The sequence below is a fragment of the Citrus sinensis genome, chromosome 5 (assembly GCF_022201045.2).
Source record: "Citrus sinensis cultivar Valencia sweet orange chromosome 5, DVS_A1.0, whole genome shotgun sequence".
Taxonomy (NCBI): Eukaryota; Viridiplantae; Streptophyta; class Magnoliopsida; order Sapindales; family Rutaceae; genus Citrus; species Citrus sinensis.
Window position 1 is genome coordinate 13,666,536 of NC_068560.1, and position 24,367 is coordinate 13,690,902.

General features: G+C 31.2%; 1 pseudogene; it reads left to right on the top strand.

Moving 5' to 3' along the window:
- The window catches only part of LOC127902266 (uncharacterized), an 85,853-nt pseudogene extending 62,613 nt beyond the window's left edge, over positions 1-23,240 (top strand).
- The last annotated feature ends 1,127 nt before the right edge of the window (positions 23,241-24,367 follow it).

Below are 24,367 nucleotides of genomic sequence, written 5' to 3' on the forward strand. Positions count from 1 at the left end.
TTATGTTGACTCTATGTGCATTTGGTTAGCCCTTATTTCGAAACACACAAGTCATACCTGTTTTACATTGGATGTTCATGCATGGATTGTTTATAATATGAAAAACCACTTGAGGATCTCTAATGAGAAGGATAGGTCAATGTTATTTGACGTCATGTCTGGCGCATGTGATATTGGCACAATGAGTTCGTTTATGCTCACAAATCAAGCAGCCTTCACAACGCAATTGTGGATGTGAACAATTGCACGGAAAAAAGCATCGCTGCTTATAAAGTCTTTAGATAGTCAGAGAGTTCCAAAAACTAAAAGATGGATCTATTGGCTGCCCCCAAAGTGGTCGTTCTTCAAGCTCAATACTGATGGGGCTTTAAAGAGATCGGGATTGGCTAATGCTGGTGGCTTGGTGAGGAATTATTGTAGGGAATGGGTTTGCGGTTTTAACATGAATTTGGGTAGTTGTTCCATTATGGAAGCTGAACTATGGGGACTTTACCAAAGTCTCTTAACTCTTATTTCAACATACCGTTCACTAATTCTATTTCGAGCAAATCTGATCCTATTTCTTAGGGTATCAATTTATTCATTGTTATATTCTAACATAATCGTTTTCCCCCATGGATCTGGTATCTTTATAAAATATTGATCATTATAATAGCATATGGTATTTTCAACTTTATCAAATTCACATTTATAATGTAATTCTTCAAAGCTACATGTGTATTCTTCTAGATAAAAGCTGGTAATATGGACTAAAAGATGTGGTGATGAGTAAAAATAAAAATAAATTTTGCTAGTAATTTATTGGACTTGAGATCATTTTATTTCTAAGTTGTGGGCATTATTTTTTATCTTGGTGAGAGCGTGTGATATTGTTTTATTATTCTCTCAAATTTACCATTTTTTTAGAGTGACAAATTAATTTGGGGTATATCTTCTTTTGAGAGAGTCACTCTTAATCGTGAGATTTTGGGGTTTGATGTATCATTCTTAAAATTGGCTTGATTAATGTAGCTCTGATGATTGATCATTTTACAGGATTTTACTGAACTGTTTTGAGAGGGTGTGATTTTCAATTTGAGTTTGAAATTTTACTAAACTTTTATTGCTTAAATTGCTAGGACCTAACAATAAGCTGGTTGGGGGTGTGATTGACAATAAAAAGTTATTAGTTTTTCACTTATTGTGTCGATTAATGCGTTCATTATTTCTAAATTATTTTAATACTCTCCAAATATATTTTATGTTAAATTAATTCGTAATTTGTTAATTTTTATCTTGTAAATATTTTTCAAGAATAAAGATGGACTTGGAATTGAAAGCGGGAACAAAGAAGAGCTACTGGAACAAAATTGAAGAGATGTAATAATAAATAATCAATAAAAAAAAGAACAAAAGAACAAAAACATGTTGGTGATGGTCAGGAGGCCATTACACCTCCTGACCATCACACATTTCAACACACTTATATATTTTAAAATAATAATAAAATAATAAATAAATAATAAAATAAAGAAAGTTAAAGGCAATTGTTGCCTATAAAAAAAGAGGAGAAATTTAAGAGCGGGGGGAAGCTGGAGAGCAAAATTTGAGAGCTGAAGCCGAGACTGAAGATTTTCTTTCTTTCTTTGTTTCTTTTCTTTTCTTTTCTTATTTCCGTTTGTATCAATTTTCTTTGTAATATATTTCAAAAAGTTTATCAAATAAAAAGAGTGTTGTGTTTTCTTTCAATATGAGCAGCTAATTTTATTAAGTTGAGGTGAAGAGTGAAGCTTAATGTTTCAAACTATTAATTATTATTATTTTCTCAAATGAGTTTTTTTTAATTCTTTTCTAATTATTTTTATATCATGTTAATTTATAAATCTCACTGGATTTTATGGTATTTTGACATAATATCGACACATTAATATAGTGTGGCACATTAGGTACTTTATTCTATAATTATCCACACACATAGAATTAAATGATATAATAATTAATTGGTAAAAGTGAGGCAAAATATAAATGAGAGAGTATTAAAATTATAGTTTGAATACAGAGAGTAGATCCTAAACCTTAGCTTATTTTTAAATTGATTTCAAATAATTTCTTTTCCCCACAATTAATTTTCTTAGTTTTACTAGATTTAAAACTCCCTGTGGTTTGACCCTGGTCTCACCGGGTTATATTATTACTAGACGCTCTTATACTTGAGAGTAACATACTTTTGAGTCGTGTCAAGTTTTTGGCGCCGTTGCCGGAGAGTTTTCTAAATTTGGTATTTGTTTGTCTTTACTTTATTTTTATTTTATTTTAATTTATTTTTGTTTGTTTTGTCGTTACAATCTTTTTGTGATTCTATTTTATTCTCTTTTTGTAAAACTTCAGTTAGCACCCCTCTTCTTTTCAAACCTTATCATTATCTATAAAATTTGTGAGAAACTTCATCTTAGCCCAAAAACCTTTGCAAATCAGTCCCCAAATTAAATTTATTTATTTAAATTTCTTTAATTTACTTTTCGCATTTATTTTAAATGGTTGGTTCTGCCGCTTGATTGTTATTTAAATTTTGTTAATTTATGTATTTTTATTTATATGGTCGGTTCCACCGCCTAGCATTTTAATTTCAGTTTATTTATTTTTGTGCATTAATTTATTTAATTTTATGTTTTATCATATGGCTGGTTTTAAAATACCGCCTAAACTGTTTCTTTTAATGGCTGGTTTCACCGCCTAATTTATTTATTTATTTTTCAGTTTGTTTATTTTTATTTCGTATTTTTTTTGCTTATTTAATTTCCAGTTTATTTTTATTTCTGCAATTTTCATTTAGCGTTTTTGCATCATTAGTTTAGCACACATCATTAGCATTGCATGCGTCATTGGTCTCGTACAAATAGTGGTAGATTAATTAGAAAATCACCATCACCACCCTTAAATATGGCTGACATAGGAGCTGAAAATTTTTCGGAGCACGAAAATGACCAAGCCTTGCAAAATCTTCATGACCAACCTAGGACCCTTAGAGATTTCATGCATCCTACTAGAACAGGGTCACCATCATGCATAGTTTTCCCTCCTGATGCATCATGTTTTAATTTCAAACCTGGTATCATTTAATTTCTTCCTACTTTTCATGGTTTTGAGTTTGAAAATCCATATTTGCATATAAGGGACTTTGAGGAAGTCTGTAACATCTGTACTGATCAAAATTGTAGCATGAATATAATCAAGCTTAAGTTTTTTCCTTTCTCACTAAAGGATAAAGCTAAAACTTGGCTACAAAATCTTAGGTCAAAATCCATCAGAACTTGGGATGAAATGCAAGCACAATTTTTGAAAAAATTCTTCCCACCCCACAGAACAAATTCTTTCAAAAGACAAATCTGTTAGCCTATATGGCTATAAATATTCATTTTGATGATAACAAACCACATGTATTGATGAAGCAAAGATTTAGGAATTGTGCTTTTATAATAAGAAAATGATGTTATGGAATTAAAGTATTTTGGACTAAAATGAAAGTATTTTAAAATCTTTGATAATGTTTTAAATGTTAGATTTGGACCTATTTGAAACTATTTAAATATTTTTGGGTCATTCTATAATTTTACATAGTTTGGGCGAAATCATAATTTCATAAAGTTTTGGGATTGACAAAGCATTATTTAAAATTATGAAATTGGACCTATTTGTAAACTTTCATAACATTTTGGGCCATAATATAGTTTTATAAAATTTTAGGTTAAACTGTAAATTTGGAAAATATTTCATTGTAGTAGTCACTGTAGCAAGCGGCTTACCGGATATGGTAAATGGCAAACCAGATTTTTGGCAGTAAGCTTCTGGAGCATAAATGGCTTATCGAATTTCACTAGCGGCAATTCGGATTTCAAAAGCAGCTTGCCGGATATGAAAAGCGGCAAGCCGGATATTCTGAAATTCAAATTTTTGCCTTAACAGTAACATAAAAGTAGCTTACCGGATTCCTAAATGGCAAGCAAGCCGGTTACGACCAAAATATGCATAACGGCTAGTTTTTTAGCTTAAACTATATAAACTCAAATCCAACTCATTTTCAAGCTCTCCACCAAGCATAAACAAAAAGCACACGAGATATCTTGAGCTTTCAATTTGTAAATCACAAAACATTGAATCATTTCTTGTTCTTCATTTTTGAATATCTACTCTTTGAGTGAGTTTTATTGTAACTTCCATTTCTTCATCTTAATTGTAAAAGTTTGAGTGTGTAAGACACTTGAGTGAAGAGATTGGGAGATAATCTCTTTGTTGTAAAGGTTCATTGACGCCTTGAAGTCAATTGTAAACGGTTGAAGCCTTGGAAAGGCTCGGATAGTGAAATCCTCAAGATTGGATCGCTTGGAGGCATGGACGTAGGTGGGGATTGCCGAACCATGTAAAATTTCGTGTGTTTGTTTCTCTTCTCTCTTACTCATTTGTTCTTGTACTTTTATTTAATTTATTGCTTTCAATTTTTATTAACACTGGGATACAGTTGGTTCTTATGAGTCATCAAGTAAACCCCAGTCATCTCCATCTGGTGGAGGCATGCATAACCTTAGGGAAGACCATGATTTTCAAGCCAAATTTGCACCATTAGCTAGAAAAGTCGAAGCATTATAGTCGAAAAAGAATGATCATGTAAAGTCTGTTCAAAATATTTCATGTTATGTTTGCGATTCTACTGACCATTCTACGCAGAACTGTCCAACTTTACCAGCCCTGAGAGAAAGTCTGCATGAACAAGTAAATGTCGTTGACAATTTCAAAAGGCCAAATCCAAATTCATACTCCCAAACTTACAACTCTAGTTGGAGAAACCACCCAAATTTCAGTTGGAGAAATGACAATCATGCACAACCTTCACAACCAGCCCCTCCATGTCAAAATTTCCAAAACTCCCAAAGTTACCCACCATATGTCCCACCACCAAGAAAAACTCTGAAAGACACATTGTATTTGTTTATTAAAAAACAAGAGTCAATCAATAACCAAAAGATGCAAACCTTAAGCAATTTGACAGAAATTATCTCCAAACTTACATCTGCTCTGACCATACATGAAAAAGGAAAGTTTCCTACTCAACCTAAACCAAACCCCAAAAGTCAACAACATCCTAAAATGGGAAATTCAGGAAACCAAAATATGAGTCAAGTCAAATCGGTTATAACCCTTCGTGGCGGTAAAGTAGTTGAAAAACACATTGTGGACCCTCGTGAAACTAGTAAAGATTCAATTTCAGAAAATAGAGAAGAGGTTGTCGAACCTTTAACCCATGAAGAAATAATCAACTCTCCTCTTGTAACCCAATTTCCTCAAGCACTGATCAAGCCAAAGAAATGAAACCGAAATTTATAAAGTTTTTAAACAACTAAAGGTCAACATTCCTCTGCTGGATGTCATTAACCAGGTGCCGTCCTATGCTAAATTTCTGAAAGATCTGTGCACGGTGAAAAGGAAACATAAGGTGCAAAAGAGAGCTTTTCTAGCAGAACAGGTAAGTTCCATTCTCTCAACCAATAGTGCTTTGAAATACAAGGATCCTGGTTGTCCAACTATTTCTTGCACTATTGGGGATCATAAAATTGGACATGATTTACTTTATCTTGGTGCCAGTGTTAATTTACTTCCTTACTCAGTGTACCAACAACTCAATCTCGGTAAGTTAAAACCAACTTCTATCACTCTTTTACTTGCTGATAAATTCATATATCCTGTGGATTTTATTATTTTGGAAATTGAACCAATTGCTAATGAATGCAAACAAATTCCTGTTATATTGGGTCGACCATTTTTAGCTACTGCTAATGCTTTGATAAATTGCAGGAATGGATTAATGAATTTATCTTTTGGCCACATGACACTGGAACTCAATGTGTTCAACATGTGTAAACAACCTCACCACCAAGAAGATGATGATAATGAGAATGATGAAATTGATCTCATCGACCCAATCATTGAGGAACACATTCAGGATGAGAATTTTACAAACTCTGCGGAAATTTTTTTTTGCTGGTTCGGTTGAATCAAGTAAGGAATTAGATTTTGATACTGCTAACATATGTCCTACACTTGATTCTATGCAGGTACCTATAGGTGACGATGACCAATCGAACTTTGAAGATACAATACAACATAAAGAAGCAAACGAAGAGGAAGCACCAGAGCTCGAATTAAAGCTCTTACCAGAAGAATTGAAGTATGCCTATCTAGAAGAGCAGCAGACATATCCGGTGGTAATTTCTTCTCAACTCACACATGATCAAGAGGGTAAGTTATCTGTACTAAAAAGGCATAAAATTGCACTTGGTTGGACCTTAAAAGACATAAAAGGCATTAATCCTTTAATTTGCACACACCGAATACACTTAGAGGAAAATGCCAAAACAACCCGTCAACCACAGAGAAGACTAAACCCTCATATGAAAGAAGTGGTAAAAAATGAGGTCCTTAAACTACTAGATGTAGGAATTATCTACCCTATCTCTAATAGTAAATCAATAAGTCCAACACAAGTAGTACTAAAACAATCTGGACTAACTGTTGTAAAAAATGAAAAAGGTGAATCAATCCCAACACGAATTCCATCTAGTTGGCGCATGTGCATTGATTACAGAAAATTAAATGATGCCACTAGAAAAGTTCATTTTCCTCTTCTATTTCTAGACCAAATTCTCGAAAGAGTAGCTGGACATCCTTACTACTGCTTTCTTGATGGCTACTCTGGCTATTATCAAATCCCTATAGCCTTAGAAGACCAGGAAAAGACCACATCCACATGCCCATTTTGAACATTTGCATTTAGGAGAATGCCCTTTGGACTTTGTAATGCTCCTGCAACATTTCAAAGGTGCATGCTAAGCATTTTTAGTGACATGGTTAAAAATTGTCTAGAGGTTTTTATGGATGATTTAACTGTATTTGGTAATTCTTTTGATACATGTCTTGATAATCTAGAAAAAGTTTTGGAAAGGTGCAAAGAAAAAGGACTCGTTTTAAATTGGGAAAAATGTCATTTCATGACCACTTCTGGAATTGTCTTAGGCCATATTGTGTCTTTAAAAGGAATCGAAGTTGATAAAGCCAAAGTTGAAGTCATTTCAAAATTACCCTCACCAAAGACAATTAGAGAAGTCCCTTTTTTTTAGGACATGCAGTATTTTATAGGAGGTATATAAAAGATTTTAGTGCCTTATCTAGACCAATTTGTAACCTCCTAATAAAAGACACACAATTTGAATGGACTAAAGATTGTCAATAAGCTTTTGAAAAGATAATTAGTTTTTTGACATCAGCCCCAATAATGCAACCCCCTGATTGGTCTTTACCTTTTGAGCTAATGTGTGATGCTAGTGATTATGCCATTGGCGTTGTTCTGGGTCAAAGAAAGGAAGGTAAGCCCTTTGTCATCTATTATGCAAGTAGAACTTTGAATACTGCTCAAATGAATTACACTACAACTGAGAAAGAACTACTTGCTGTAATATTTGCATTGGATAAATTTCGTTCGTATTTAATTGGTTCATGTACTGTTGTTTATTCTGATCATGCTGCTGTGAGATATTTAATGTCAAAACAGGATGCCAAACCAAGGTTAATACGATGGATTTTGCTACTTCAAGAATTTAATTTGACAATCAAAGACAAAAAGGGCGCTGAAAATGTTGTTGCAGATCATCTTTCAAGACTTACAAATGAGTCTTCAATTGAAACAACACCCATCAATGATTCTTTCCCTGATGAATTTTTGTTTTCTATAAACAAAATGCCTTGGTATGCTAATATTGTTAATTATCCTACAACAAGTGAAATGCCATGTGACTGGAGTTCCCAAGACAAGAAGAAATTCTTAACTGAAGTAAAAAGCTTTTACTGGGATGAGCCATACCTGTTCAAGTACTGCTTCGATCAAATTTTTTAAAGATGCATACCAGACGACGAGGTAAGTAGGGTCATTCAATTTTGTCATTCTGAAGCATGCGGTGGCAATTTTTCTTCAAAAAAGATAGCTGCAAAATATTGCAGTGTGGATTTTATTGGCCTACATTATTTAAAGATTCACATGCATTCTGTAAAATGTGTAAGAATTATCAAATGATAGGGTCTATTTCAAAGCGGAACATGATGCCTTTAAACCCCATCATTGTCATTGAAATATTTAATTGTTGAGGAATTGATTTTATGGGTCTTTTCCCATCATCATTTGGATTTGTATACATTTTGGTTGCTGTTGATTATGTTTCAAAATAGATCGAGACGATTCCTTGTCGGCACAATGATCACAAGATTGTGATCCGCTTTTTAGAAGAAAATATTTTGAGCAGATTTTGAATACCTCAAGCCATTATCAGTGATGGAGGTAAGCATTTTTGTAATAAGCCATTTGAGTCTTTAATGAAGAAATATGGAATTACACATAAGGTTGCTACCCTTTATCACCCTCAAACAAGTGGTCAAGTTGAATTAGCAAATAGGGAGATAAAACAAATTTTAGAAAAAACAGTTAATCCAAACTGTATAGATTGGTCTCTTCGACTAATTGATGCACTTTGGGCATAGAGTACTGCTTTTAAAACATCTTTAGGAATGTCATCCTATCGGCTTGTTTATGGAAAATCTTGCCACTTACCAGTAGAACTTGAACATAAATCATTTTGGGCCATTAAAGCTTTTAATTCAAATCTTGATGATGTTGGCAATGTGCGTAAATTGCAAATAAATGAACTTGAGGAATTAAGGAATGATGCATATGATAATTCCAAAATTATTAAGGCAAGAACCAAAATTTTTCATGACAAAAGAATTTTTCAGAAAACATTTGAAATTGGTCAAAAAGTGTTGCTTCATAATTCTCGTCTTCATTTCTTTCTAGGGAAGTTAAAGTCAAAGTTGAATGGTTCATTTGTTGTAAAAAATGTGTATCCATATGGAGCCGTAGAAATTGAGAATCCAAAGGATGGTGTCACATTTAAAGTTAATGGCCAAATATTGAAACCATATCTGGAATACCAACCACATAAAGCAGATACCGAATTCCATTTGAGTGACCCACCAAAATTTTGATTAAGCCTGTTCATTTTAACGTTTTGTGAATTTGATTTACTGTTACTTTATCGTTTGAATTATTTGATTTCTTTTTCTTTTCCCTTTTCCCTATGTCTTGAATGGAGTGCATTGCATTGTTTTAATTGTGTGTTGTTTGACAATTGTGATTTAGCTCACCAAATTTTTATACTTATCATGAGTACCTCCATGAGAAATTTCATTTTCGATCATTTTAAAACGCTTTTTCATGTAAAATTTCACCTAAGGAAATTGCTCTGATTTTGTAAATTACATCTCATTCGGGATCTGCAACCACCAGAGTTAGTATCTGACGTGAAAGATCTAGAAAGACAACTCAAGAAAATAGATGATGGTATTTATAATCTGCAATTAGAACTGGATTCAATAAAAGGACGAAGGTGAGTTATATTCCTTGTGTGTTTTTGTTTTATTTTGTTGTTATTTTTCACTTTTGATTTGATTTTGCAGATTTGATTTGTTTTGTTTTGATTCACTCTCCTGTATAAATGGCGGATAATAGTACTCCGTGACTTTTTAAGTCGGTATTCTCAGTTTACCACAATAACTAAAACCTCAATGTCAAACATGGAAGAAATACAACAAAATTTGCATCAACGTTTTCCTTCTCTCCCTCAAAATACTCTTAAGAAGAGTTATAAAGCTCGTTGTGAATGACTGCGTTTGTTAATGATCAATGGGATTCCTGCTGACATTCGGTGGTTAATCGAAGCAAAGGTCCGATTGGCAGGTGAGTTTCCTGATCCATTCAGTTCCTACATGCCTGGTTTTGGTAAAAGTACATTTGCTAAAAAAAGAAGAGCTAAGCGACTTGGCTCTGAATGTTCTCATTGTGTAAGACTTGCTTGCAAAAATCCACGTTGTAAAGCTTTAGGAATGGTTTCTATAAATCGTGAAGATAAAATCAAATTCGTTAAGGATAGCATGAGTAAAGAATCGTTGGATGATATCTTACGATCTCTTGAGACGCATCCGAGCATATATGTTTAACGTGAAATTCAAAATTTGTGGAAGTTGTTCCAAAAGGAAAGTGCACAGTTTAGTCTTGGGAATCTGGCTCTAAAAGACCTTATTTGCCAATTTATAAGAAAACTGGATGGGAATCCTATTCTCGACCCATAGAGGGCGTTCAAGCCGTTACTGGACGTAAAACCAGAGGAAGATGTGAGCCACAATCACAACTACCAGTAAATATCCTTTTATTTTACTGTTCTTTTATCTTTTTCATTATTATTATTATTGTTTTTTTTATTTTATCTAATCATTGTTTGCTTTTTTTTTTCACTGTTTGCATTTGAATTATTAAGCTAAAAGCTTCACGCGTCATTTGACAAACACACCACCCCATTTACAAATGTACATCATTATGTCCGTCACCAAGATCCTTAAATAGGAACTCCTTTTTAAGCACTCACAAATTGTTTCTCTTTAGAATTTTTGTAATGGCAGCAACTTCAAGCAGTCAACTTAAAAATATTTGTGTGCTTTCTGGATTTCGCTATGGAAAGTATAAGGAGTTCGTTTAAGTAGCTGTAGATCTTGGTCGTGCTATAGCAGAGAGGAAACTACATCTTGTATATGGAGGAGGTGACCGAGGATTATCAAAGCTTGTCTCTGAAGCTGCTTTCGTTCGAGGAAGCCAAGTGCTAGGCATCATTCCAAAAGCCTTAAAACCTTTAGGATGGCTACCAGACTCACCAACTGGAGAAGAGTTAGTTGTCTCAGGTATGCAAGAAAGAATATCCGAAATGTTAAATCATGCTGACGCTTTTATTTTCTTGCCAGCAAACCTTGCAACTTTGGAGGCGCTAATTACATTTGCTTCCTGGGCCCATTTGAATATCCATAAAAAACCAATCGGTTTGTTAAATATTAATAACTTTTATGATGGCTTAATAACATTTCTTAATCATACAATAAAAAATTATTTCATTCCATCCTCAGCAAAAAAAACTCGTCATTTGTGCTCATACTGCTAATGAGTTGCTTGAATTTTTGCAAGCTTACAAACCAAAGCTAGATCCCATAACTTTGGCATTGGATTGGGCAACTGATAACGATGGCAGTAACTCTCGTAAAAAGTGTAAATTAGATTTAACTCTCCATTTGTAAATATTTCCAGCAATGGCCAGGTGATATCTTCTAAACTCTACTCCTTTCTTTAGGCATTGAGGACAATGTCTCCTTCAGGTTGGAGAGAGGGAATAGTTGATAATTGTGGAATGTCTCATTCCTAGTGATGTTTTTACTAATTTTTGTTGTAAAGACTAACTTTGGATAAAAATTTGAGTTGAAGATGATAGAATATAGAATGTAGTGTCTCTAGAATCGCATCTTCTTAATTTTTGTGTTTTCTTCCAAAAAAAAAATTTTCTAACTTTTTGTTTTCGGTCTTTTTCTCTTAATCATCTCCCTTAAGTTTCTGCAATTAGTCCTAATTTTTTAGTGCTTTCTTAAAAAAATTTATTTTATTTTTTGGTATGATCTTTCAATATTGGATAACATTATGATTTTCAAATTTTAGTATTCGTATTATCTTTGGCCTTGAGTTATGTTACACTATATTTTTCCCTTTGCATGTTAAAACGTAAATTGAGAAATTGAATGAGTGAAATTGATTAAGCCATTTGGATGAATGTACATGTTATAAAAAGACCAAGCGAGTTTTTGAGCCTGTTATCCTTAGAGAGTAACCTTGTTTGCCTATACAGCTTCACAATTTATTGTACAAGATATCAATATTTAAAAAAAAAAAGTTTGTGCAACCACATATAAAAGTCCATTGAACTAGTGGATATGAAAGATTATATAGAACCCTAAAAGATGACAGAAGGCCATCTTTGATCCGTTTGAGCCTTTCTAGCCAACCCTATTATAAAGAATCCATAGTTAACCCCTTTGAGCCTTTGAAAAAAAAAAAAGAGCACCTTATAATCTCCAAAAAGTCCCCTATTTTTCAAAGATTTATTTTTATTTTCCCTATTACCTTTTTTGTTAGCCATAACCCTAGCCTACGTTACGTCCTAATAAAAGTCCTTCTCGATTTTTGAGAACTATAATCTGAAGTAAAAACTGGTAATATGGACTAAAAGATGTGGTGATAAGTAAAAATAAAAATAAATTTTGCTAGTAATTCATTGGATTTGATATCATTTTATTTCTAAGTTTTGGGCATTAATTTTTATCTTGGTGAGAGCGTGTGATATTATTTTATTATTCTCTCAAATTTACCATTTTTTTAGAGTGACAAATTAATTTGGAGTATATCTTCTTTTGAGATAGTCACTCCTAATTGTGAGATTTTGGGGTTTAATGTATCATTCTTAAAAGTGGCTTGTTACTGAACTGTTTTGAGCGGGTGTTATTTTCTTTAGGCTGAAGATAATGCTTATACTTTTATTTGATTGTTGTCATTAATCTGATGGAAAAAGTAAACATAATTTTAAAAAAAAATGATTTTCAATTTGAGTTTGAAATTTTACTAAACTTTTATCGCTTAAATTGCTAGGGCCTAACAATAAGCTGGTTGGGGGGTGTGATTGACACTAAAAAGTGTACATTTAATAAGGATAAAATTATTAGTTTTTCACTTATTGTGTCGATTAATGCGTTCATTATTTCTAAATTATTTTAATACTTCCCAAATATATTTTATGTTAAATTAATTCGTAATTTGTTAATTTTTATCTTGTAAATATTTTTTAGGAATAAAGATGGAATTGAAATTGAAAGCGGGAACAAAATTGAAGAGATGTAATAATAAATAATCAATAAAATAAAAAAAAATAAAGAACAAAAACACGTTGTGAAGATTGTGCATGATTATCATTTCTCCAACTGAAATTTGGGTGGTTTCTCCAACCAGAGTTGTAAGTTTGGGAGTATAGATTTGGATTTGGCCTTTTGAAATTGTCAACAACATTTACTTGTTCATGCAAACTTTCTCTTAGGGCTGGTAAAGTTGGGCAGTCCTGCGTAAAATGGTCAGTAGAATCGCAAACATAACATTAAATATTTTTAACAGACTTTACATGATCATTTTTTTTCGACTCTAATGCTTCGACTTTTCTAGCTAACGATGCAAATTTGGCTTGAAAATCATGGTCTTCCCTAAGATTATGCATGCCTCCACCAGATGGAGATGACCGGGGTTTACTTGATCACTCATAAAAACCAATTGTATCTCAGTGTTGTGCATTTTCTGCTATATAGTCCAGATAGTCTAATGCATCTTCAGGACTTTTATCTCTAAACTCACCATTACACATCATTTCAATGACTTGCCTACCTTAGGATGTTAATCTCTCGTAGAAATAAGACACTAATCTCCATGTTTAAAAACCGTGATGTGGGCAAATGTTAAGTAGTTCTTTAAACCTATCCCAACACTGGTAGAGAGTTTCTCCTAGTTTTTGAGTGAAAGTGGTGATTTATCTTTTGAAAGAATTTGTTCTATGGGGTGGGAAGAATTTTTTCAAAAATTGTGCTTGCATTTCATCCTATATTCTGATGGATTCTGACCTAAGATTTTGTAGCAAGTTTTAGTTTTATCCTTTAGTGAGAAAGGAAAAAACTTAAGTCTAATTATATTCATGCTACAATTTTGATCAGTACAGGTGTTACAGACTTCCTCAAATTCCCTTAAATGCAAATATGGATTTTGAGACTCAAAACCATGAAAGGTAGGCAAAAGTTGAATTATACCAGGCTTGAAATTAAAACGTGATGCATCAGGAGGGAAAAATATACATGATGGTGACCCTGTTCTAGTAGGATGCATGAAGTCTCTAAGGGTCCTAGGTTGTTCATGAAGATTTTGTAAGGCTTGGTCATTTTCGTGCTCCGAAAAATTTTCAGCTCCTATGTCAGCCATATTTAAGGGTGGTGAAGGTGATTTTCTAATCAATCTACCACTATTTGTACAAGACCAACAACGCATACAATGCTAATGATGTGTGCTAAACTAATGATGCAAAAACGCTAAATGAAAATTGCAGAAATAAAAATAAACTGGAAATCAAATAAGCAAAAAAAAATATGAAATAAAAATAAACAAACTAAAAAATAAATAAATAAATTAGGCGGTGAAACCAGCCATTAAAAGAAACAGTTTAGGCGGTATTTTAAAACCAGCCATATAATAAAACATAAAATTAAATTAATTAATGCACAAAAATAAATAAACTGAAATTAAAATGCTAGGCGGTAGAACCAACCATATAAATAAAAATACATAAATTAACAAAATTTAAATAACAGTCAGGAGGTAGAACCGACCATTTAAAATAAATGCAGAAAGTAAATTGCAGAAATTTAAAGAAATAAATTTGATTTGGGAACTGATTTGCAAAGGTTTCTAGGCTAAGATGAAGTTTGTCAAAAATTTTATGAATAATGTTAAGGTTTGAAAAGAAGAGGGGCGCCTGAAGTTTTACAAAAAGAGAATAAAATAGAATTACGGAAAGATGGTAACGACAAAACAAAAAATATATTAAAATAAAAGTAAAGACAAACTAATACCAAATTTAGAAAACTCTCCGGTAACGGCGTCAAAAACTTGACACGACTCAAAAGTGTATTACTCTCAAGTATAAGAGTGTCTAGTTATAATATAACTTGGTGAGACCGGGGTCAAACCACAGGAAATTTTAAATCTAGTAAAACTAAGAAAATTAATTGTGGGGAAAAGAAATTATTTGAAATCAATTTAAAAATAAGATAAGGTTTAGGATCCACTCTCTGTATTCAAACTATAATTTTAATACTCTCTCATTTATATTTTGCCTCACTTTTATCAATTAATTATTATATCATTTAATTCTATGTATGTGGATAAATATAGAATAAAGTACCTAATGTGCCACACTATATTAATGTGTCAACATTATGTCAAAATACCATAAAATCCAGTGAGATTTATAAATTACATAATATAAAAATAATTAGAAAAGAATTAAAAAAACTCATTTGAGAAAATAATAATAATTAATAGTTTGAAATATTGAGCTTCACCCTTCACATCAGCTTAATAAAATTAGCTACTCATATTGAAAGAAAACACAACACTCTTCTTATTTAATAAACTTTTTGAAATATATTACAAAGAAAATTGATACAAAAACAAGAAAAGAAAAGAACCAAAGAAAGAAAGAAAATCTTCAGTCTCAGCTTTAGCTCTCAAATTAGCTCTCTCCACTTTTGAAAAATCAGCTCCAGCTTCTATTCTCTCGCCTGCATCCCCTTGCCTTTTATAGGCAAGGGGATCCTCTTCTTTTCTTTTATTTTATTTTTATATTATATATATATATATATATTGAATTGTGTGATGGTCAGGAGGAGTGAACATGTTTTTGTTCTTTTGTTCTTTCTTTTTCTTTTTTATTTTATTTTATTTATTATTTTATTATTACATCTCTTCAATTTTGTTCCAGTAGTTCTTCTTTGTTCCCGCTTTCAATTCCAATTCCATCTTTATTCTTGAAAAATATTTACAAGATAAAAATTAACAAATTACGAATTAATTTAACATAAAATATATTTGGGGAGTATTAAAATAATTTAGAAATAATGAATGCATTAATCGACACAATAAGTGAAAAACTAATAATTTTATCCTTATTAAATGTACACTTTTTAGTGTCAATCAATTTTACAGAAAAGAAAAAAGAAGAACAAATCGGCTAACACCATCAAATAGGTGATGTAACATATGTTATCAACATGAGACATGAAAAATAATAATAATAATAATAATAATAATAATAATAAGAGGGAAATTATCTCTGGACCGCCTCTATTTTGTTATATGTATATTTAACTACCATAAAAGTTTTACATGTTCTTTATACCACCTTTGTTTCTAAACTTATATTAATAACCCACTTAACACTAAGAATTTAAATACAATAACCATTTTACCCCTAAATAAATTAAAAGATCATTTTATCATACAAAAGTTTTAAAAATAAAAAAATTATATTTACAAAAATACCTCTAAATTTAATAAAACAAATAAATCTAAAAATTAAAGATGTTAGTTTTTATTAAAAAAAAATTGAAACGATAATTTTTGTAATTATATTTTTTTATTATTCAAAATTAGTTTAGACTATTATGATCCTGGTGATTAATTTAAATAATGAAAATTGTTTGATAATTGTGATTGTATGTTTGATGGGAAAAAAAAAGAAAAATATTTGAGATGAGTATTGCATGTTCTTTAGGTTAAAAGGATTAAAAAAATCAATAATATTTTATCATTTAATTAAATAGTACTCACACATCCAATTTTTCAATAGTATTTTATCAATTGATTAAATGGTAATTATAATTTTTTTATTTTTAAAAATTTTGTAGGATAAAATAGTTTGTTAATTCGTTTAAGGGTAAAATGATTATTTCATTTAAACTCTAATTGTCAAAATTGTTTATTGATACAAATTTAAAAATAAAGGTGGTGTCAAGAACATATTAAACTTTTGTGGTGGTTAGATGTACATATGATAAAATAGGAGCAGTGTAGAGATCATTTTCCATGATAAAAAGAAGTTTGTCCAAGCGAATGTGATTGTCTAAGAGCAACTATACAATTATCAACATGCAAAAACACTGAGGAAAAAAAAAGAAAAAAAAACGTGTGTAGCGTAGAAAAATAAAATAAAAAGTGTACAACGTAAAATTATGAAGAAGACTAGAAGAGAGAATGGAGCCGATATTTATTTGGCCGAGAACAAAGGTGCATGTGGATTTGACTAATCCACACACTATCTTTACCATCCTTTCCTTGGACTATTTGACACAGTAAGTAGTGGCAACCAAAAGTAAAATCCCATGAAAATTGCTGCTTGCAAGGGAGAATAAAATGAAGGATCATCCAACTTATCTAGTTGTTGTCTATTACATAGTCGCTTTACAGCTTGAACAGCTGGTGATTTTGGTGTTTTCTAAATAATTTTTGACAATTTATTTTTAATGCTGAAAAATAAGAAAATTTATAAATAACTAACATAAAAATATTTGAATGAGAAAAATATTATAATTAAAATGATATTAAAAATCTATAAAATAATCATATCCAACTCTTTTAGTTAAATACCGATATATTAATTGGATGTTACAATTTGATTTCGCACATCTCTAATTTCATTTAACCTTTTTCACTTACTAATTTATTCGTTTTCACTTCTCAATCCACTAGCTTTGTCTTTGATGTTCCTATTAAATTCCTTAAATACTAATATATTGGGTTAGAATATAAGTAAATTCATTTCCTATTGGATAAGCACATTTTCGTTATATTTTCTACTATTTAGGCTCAGTAATTTCAACTAATTATTCTATCATTTTTGTATTGAGTATTTCCATTAACTTTGTAAGATTCCAATTATATAGGTTAGATACTAAATTTTTAGTTTTTATAAATTTAGTTTTGTTAGATTAGTAACTTATTTTGGTTAAACTTATAGGTTCGTATATTCACTTTTAAGTTCACTATTTTCATGTTTTATATTCCTACTAATGTCGTTAAATACCAATATTTTGAGTTAGATTTTAAACAACTTTCATTTCTATGAGATGAGCTCATAATTTTAGTTAAACTTCATTTCATGTGGGTTTATATATTTCAACTATTATTCCACTAATTTTGTATTGTGTATTCTCATTAATTTAGTAAGATTTCAATTACTGTGGTTAAATATAACAATTATATTTTCTTAGACTAGTCGTTAATTTTGCTTAAGCTTTTTCACTTATGGGTTCCCACGTTTCAAGTTATTAGTCCATCAATTTTGTATTTGATATTCGTACCAAATTCGATACCAATATTTAAGTTATATTCCAACTTTTATTTTTCATTTAAAGATTTCCTAATTTTGCTTAAATTTTCTCTCTTACGAGTTCTTGTCTCAACTAATTATTTCATTTGTGTTGAATATTCATAGTAACTTAGTACAATTTCAATTATTTGAAATAAATACTAGCTTTAATTTTTATAATTTTGTTTTTGTTAGAATAGGCTCTAACTTTGGTTAAACTTTCTCATTTCTTGGTTCACATATTTCAACATATTAGTCCTCAAGTTTTGTGTTTGATGTTCCTACTATATTCATTCAATACCAATATTTTGGTTAGATTCCAAGTTAAATTTATTTCTGGTGGATGAGTTCCAAATTTTACTTGAACTTTCTCTCTTATGGGTTCCAGTTTCAACTACTAATTTCCATATTTTTGTGTTGAATACTTCTATTAACTTAATAAGATTCTAATTATTGAGGGTAAGCACCAAATTTATTTTTTATAATTTTATTTTTGGTTAAACTAGTCTCTAATTTTGGTTAAATTTTCTCACTTATAGGTCCACATACTTCAACTTAATTAGTAGTTTACTAGTTTTATGTTTTATATTCCTACTACGTTCATTTAATACCAATTTTGGGTTAGATTCCAAATAATATTTATTCCCATTGGATAAGTTCCTAATTTTGCTTAAATTTTCTCCCTTCTAGGTTCATATGGTTCAATTAATTATTCCACTATCTTTTTGTCGAATATTCCTACTGATTAGGTAAGGTTGCAATTATTTAGGTTAAATACCAATTGGACTTTTTTATTTTTTTTATTCCTTAATTTTGGTTAAACCTTCTTACTTCTAGGTTTACATATTTCTAACTTATAAATCTACCAGCTATGCGTTTAATGTTCATATTAAGTTCATTAAATACCAATACTTTTTGTTAAATTCTAAGTAAATTCATTTCTTATTGGATGAGTTTTAAAATTAGAATTTGGTTAATATTTTATCCCTTTTTAACTTATGTGTTTCAACTATTATTTCAATGCTTTTGTTTGACTATTTCCAATAACTTGGTAAAATTTTAACTATTTGGGTTTAATGCCAAATTTACTTTCTATTGTTTAACTTTTTGTAAAATTAGCCCCTAAGTTTAGTTAAACATACTCAATTATAGGTTAACTTGTTTTAACTTGTTAACTACTTGTTTCTATTTAATATTTCTATTGAAATCCTTAACTACCAATACTTTGAGTTAAATTTCAAGTTGATATTATAAAATTCCAAGTGAACTTTTATTACCACAAACAAAGATTTTAATAATGTAAATTTCATTTTACTTGCCGAAGCTAATTTTACATAGGGTTAAAATAAGCTAAACGAATGACACAACAATTCAATCTAATATTATTTAATTATTGCCAAAGTAACAAAATCATTTGATTCAAATTATTCTCAAGGATATTATACTAGCAAAATTAATATGTAAAGATATAATTGGGCAATTTGTTCTGCACATGTTATATAACTGATTTCAAGTTCTTTTACAAGTATTTTGCCTCTCACAATGTGCATATCCAACTCAATATGTTTAGTTCTTGAGTGATAGATTGGATTCTTGGATAATTCAGTGGCACTTGCATTATCACACCAAATTGATGGAACTAATGTACATTGTATTCCGATTTCACTGAATAATGATTGCAACCAAGTTAATTCTGCAAGTGCTCTATATTCACTTTCTGCACTGGACCTTGCTACCATAGATTGCTTTTTTGATGACCATGTATTAAATTGTTTCCCAAGTATATGTAGTAAACTCCAATGGATTTTTTGTCATCCAAATCACATGCCTACTTTGTATCTGTGAATCCAATTAGTTTCATCCATATCTTCCAGTTCCTTTAAGTACCTTAACACTCGTTTACAAGCCATTAGATGTTGAAGTGTAGGAGCAGCCATATACTAATTTAGCTTATACATTGTAAATGATATCTCTGGTGTGGTTAAGATGAGATATTGTTGGCCATTAACTATGCTTTTGTAGGTAGATACATCTTCAATATATGGACCAAATGGTCCTATTACTTCTAATAAAATACAGAGTGAAGTTTACTACTCTAACATATCTAGAGTGATATTCAATATATTCCCTAAGAATGACTTTGCTATTCTTTCTTATTTGCTAGTGACTTTGCCCGTGTTGTGTTTTAATAAATTTGAATCCAACATTTAGAAGTATGAACTATGTATGTGTGATCCATTTCTTCTTTTTATTAAAACGCAGCTTCGATTTCATTACAATTGATCGGTAATGCAAAAAACTCTCATACAAGATACACTTTCTTTTTCACGTACTTATAATATTGTAAACTGATTTTTTAATGAAAAATTCAAGATTCCCAAATCAAAATATTATTCCTAAGTAGGCGATTAGTTATGTATGTTTACATAGAATGACAGTGACTTGCTTCTATTTAATTAGTGGTGGATTGAGGAATAAACTTTTCCAAAACATGCGCTCTATCATTTTATTTAAGTATTTCATTTTATGTTTATTTGCGTGTTTAATTCTTTATATATAATATGTGCTTGTTGGTAGCCAAATATTGAATTTCAATATAATGTTAATACATCAGCAGTCTGGTGTATTACTTTAAATTTCATTATTTTTCCCTAATCTAGGCATCTGACCACATTCTTGTGCGTTTGGCATTAATCGACAATCTACTTGTGCTCCAAAAAAGGGATCGAAAAAAAGTAAAAATCTATATGAAGTTAAGGTACATAAGCAATGAGGGCAATGGCCACCCCGGTAGTGCCTTAAAAGTGAAGACCCCAGTTAAGTTGAATTAGTCGATTAATACAAGTTCAGAAATGATGGTAGTGCAAAGAACATGTTACAATTTTGTGGTATCTGGATGTACATATGATAAAATAGAGTTGGTGTAGAGATAATTTCTCTAGTATAGATCAATAAGAAAGAGAAGAACATAAACTAAACTGAGGCATGTGCAGTTACAATGTCCTTAAAAAGGATTTGTCATTTTCTCAGTAGTACTTAGGTTATATTAGCAAATGTCCCTTAGGATATTGCAAAGTCAAATGGTCTCGGCAACATAACCTCACTACTCTTGCGAACTTCAAACTAGTGTTGGAACTCCATCACGTGAAGTCTAAGATAGAAAGATTTTAGTTGAGAGAGGAGAGCAAAAAAATTACTTGGATTTTGGTGTGTTTTTAAAATGAAATTGGTGAAGGGCATTTACATCCAGAAAATGAAACACTAACTCTTAAATTTATTTTTAGAATTTAATTTCAAAATAAAATCTATAACTTTTATTCACTTGTAACAACCTTTTAATGCATAAACATTTTTTAAGTGATCAATTAAATATAATATTATATTACTTAGCTAAATAACAAAAATAACGAAGTATCTATATTTCAATTACAAAAACATATGTTAAATTAAAGTCAAACGAACTATCTCATATAAACTAAAAGAAAACATCTTTGCATTTAAAAACAAACTTCAATTCGTTCCCTCCTAATAACTATCTTTAATTTACCCTCCAAAAGCATGAAAATCTCAATCCACCCTATTTGTTCTTCAAAAGATGAGCATAAATGAGGTGCACATTGATGAACTTTTAAATCATATCTTAGCAATAAATGTAGGTAAGTCTGGACATTTTCAGGGGTTAAATTAAAGTTTAACATTAAATTAAATCAGACAGCTTAGTAATATAGGATTTCGATAATGAGGGTTTATTTTATTATTTTTCTTAGGAATCAATAATCTCACCCTAAAAGTAGATAGACTTAAAATTTAAATATTACAAATGGTACCAACATAGTAATGTTGATTGGTTGATAATTGCTATTATTTAAAGAAATTGATTTTTTGAAGATTGATTCGACGATGCATCTATAACAAAGCAGTAGGAGATACACACACCAAAAACATATGACATAATATTACCTATGCATAATGGATTAATGTTTTATTTTATTAAAAACACGAATTCAATTTCACTGTAATTGATCGTTATTGCAAAAGCACTCCTACAAGGTAAAAGAAATAACTTATTAACAATATCATTTGCACCCCCCCTCAGGGCAGGGGTATCGATAGTCTACAAGTGCTTTCTTAATCATCTCGATCAAACACTCTTCACTTGTGAGCCCTGAGCAATCAACAATGTCAGGTGATGCTGTAGGGTTAATAGAAAATAAAACCTCTGGCTTAGATCCTTGGCCAGTTCTACTGGCTGAAATAAGCATGTTTTTAGTGTTTGCCACTACAAGCAAAGCCAAAATGATGAAAGTAAGACTCTTCGACATTTTTTAATTTCTTAAGAGAATTACAAACGGGTTAATTAGAATTGAAAGAGATGTGGAAGAATCAGAAAGGCATGAGCCTCTATTTATCTAAGTGAATATTGAAAAACAACTTGCAGTGGCTTTAATGGAATTGAAAGAGTCCATAAATAAGTATTAAATAAATTACGCTTCATTTTTTAGAGTTAACTATTGATTTTAATATCTTGTTGCATTATAAAGGTAATTTCAATGTACATTTAATTAAATTTATTGTTTTGGGCATTATTTTTTGTTTAGTTTATTATTAGATTTCTTTTTCTTTTCCTTTGAGTCATGTCCTTCAATGAAATTAACCACACTCTATATTTTAAGCAAGCCATTTTTTTTTCTTAATAAAAAACCACGAGTAATTAATCTTCCTTTTTTATGTGTACATGTAAAGCCCCTCATATACATTCGCTGGCTACCTTCAAAAGTGCATCATTTATTCTCTTCCTTTTAATTTCATGCCTTGTTTTAAAGTTACTACAATGTTTTAAGCAGTTTTTTTATTGCTCATCATTTGCCCGGTGGCAGCAACAGCAATACGATCAGAGAGACTTTGGCTACGGGGCTTGATTTTGCAAAAGAGACAACAAAAAAAAAACATAGTGGCAAAAAGCATTGCTCAAGCCACTGATACTTACAAGTCACCAACTTGTTTCTGCGTTGTGATTTGGTGGATGATTCGTCGATAGAAATTACTAGTCCTCAATCAAAGCTTGTTGGTCGTGCTCAAGGGCTTTACGGGTCGGCTTGTCAGCATCAACTAGCTATCATCATGTCCATGAGCTTTGTGTTCATTGATGGTCCTAATAATGGCAGCTGTATCAGCCTCCTTGGCAACAACAGGTCGATTATTCCTGTCCGTAAGATGCCCATCGATTGCAACACTAGCGAGTTCCTATTGACTGGTGGATATGCAATTGCTCAAATGCATCGACCAGATTTTAAATCTGGTGACGCCATTGTTGGATGCAATGTTATAGTTGATTACTAAACCATGTAGGTGGAGTCAGATTCTGGCTGGTGATCTGATTTACAATGTTATAAACTTTATTTTTCACATACCTATAAAATTGTAAACTGATTTTTTTTACTGAAAAGTTCAAGATTCCCATATTGAAAAATTATTCCTATGTATGTGATGTTGTTATATTTTTTTACTTAGAATGACAGTGGCTTGCTTCTGTTTAATTGATGGTGGATTGAAGAATAAACTTTTTTCAAAAATTGTGCTCTATCATTTAGTTTTTGTATTTCATTTTATGTTAGTTCGCGCGTTTAATCATGTTTACCATTGTCACTAACTCATACATTCTCTATGAAATCTCCCATATTTCTCATGTAAACTCAATGTCTCCCACTGAAACTGGTACCTTATCCTTGACCACCATTAGCACTACAAAGACTTCCAGGCTGGACAACCAATTATCTTTCTCTTGTAGGTCAAATAACATTAACGCAATCGATCATTATGGCTCTCCCAACCTATTCCATGCAGACCTGCATGCTACCTGTAAGTATTCATAGTAAAATTGATCAGATTTACAAGCATTTTATCTAGAACGAGATTAACGAGACTCATCGCACACACCTTATTAAGTGGGATAGAGCACAACTCCTTAATTTCTGTAGGGGCCTTGGCCTTAAAGATCTTAATCTCATGAATAAAGCCTTGCTAATGAAAATTGGTTGGGGTCATATGGAATCACCCCACAGCTTCTAAATTCAAGTATTGATGTTTAAATATGGCGTTGATAAAGAAAACCTTCCTCTAAAACGTCCTACTTGATATAGTTCTCCTTTATGAAAATTCGCGGGAAACTTATGGAATGAGGTTCTCTAAGGGACTCGCTGGGCAATTGGGAATGGGAAGTTGACTAGATTTTAGAAAGATTATTGGCTGGAGGATGGGCATTGGTTGCAATCTTATACTTCCGGTACAATCACTGAAAACATATTAAATGAGTGTGTAGCTAATTTTGTCGATAATAATGGTGCTTGGAACTGGGATTGTTTTGCTTCTTTTCTACCCCACCATATAATTCTCAAAATAGCAAGCACTATGCCCCCTTCTGTTAGCAATGAAGTTGACTGTTGTTATTGGGCTCCATCGCGGTCTGG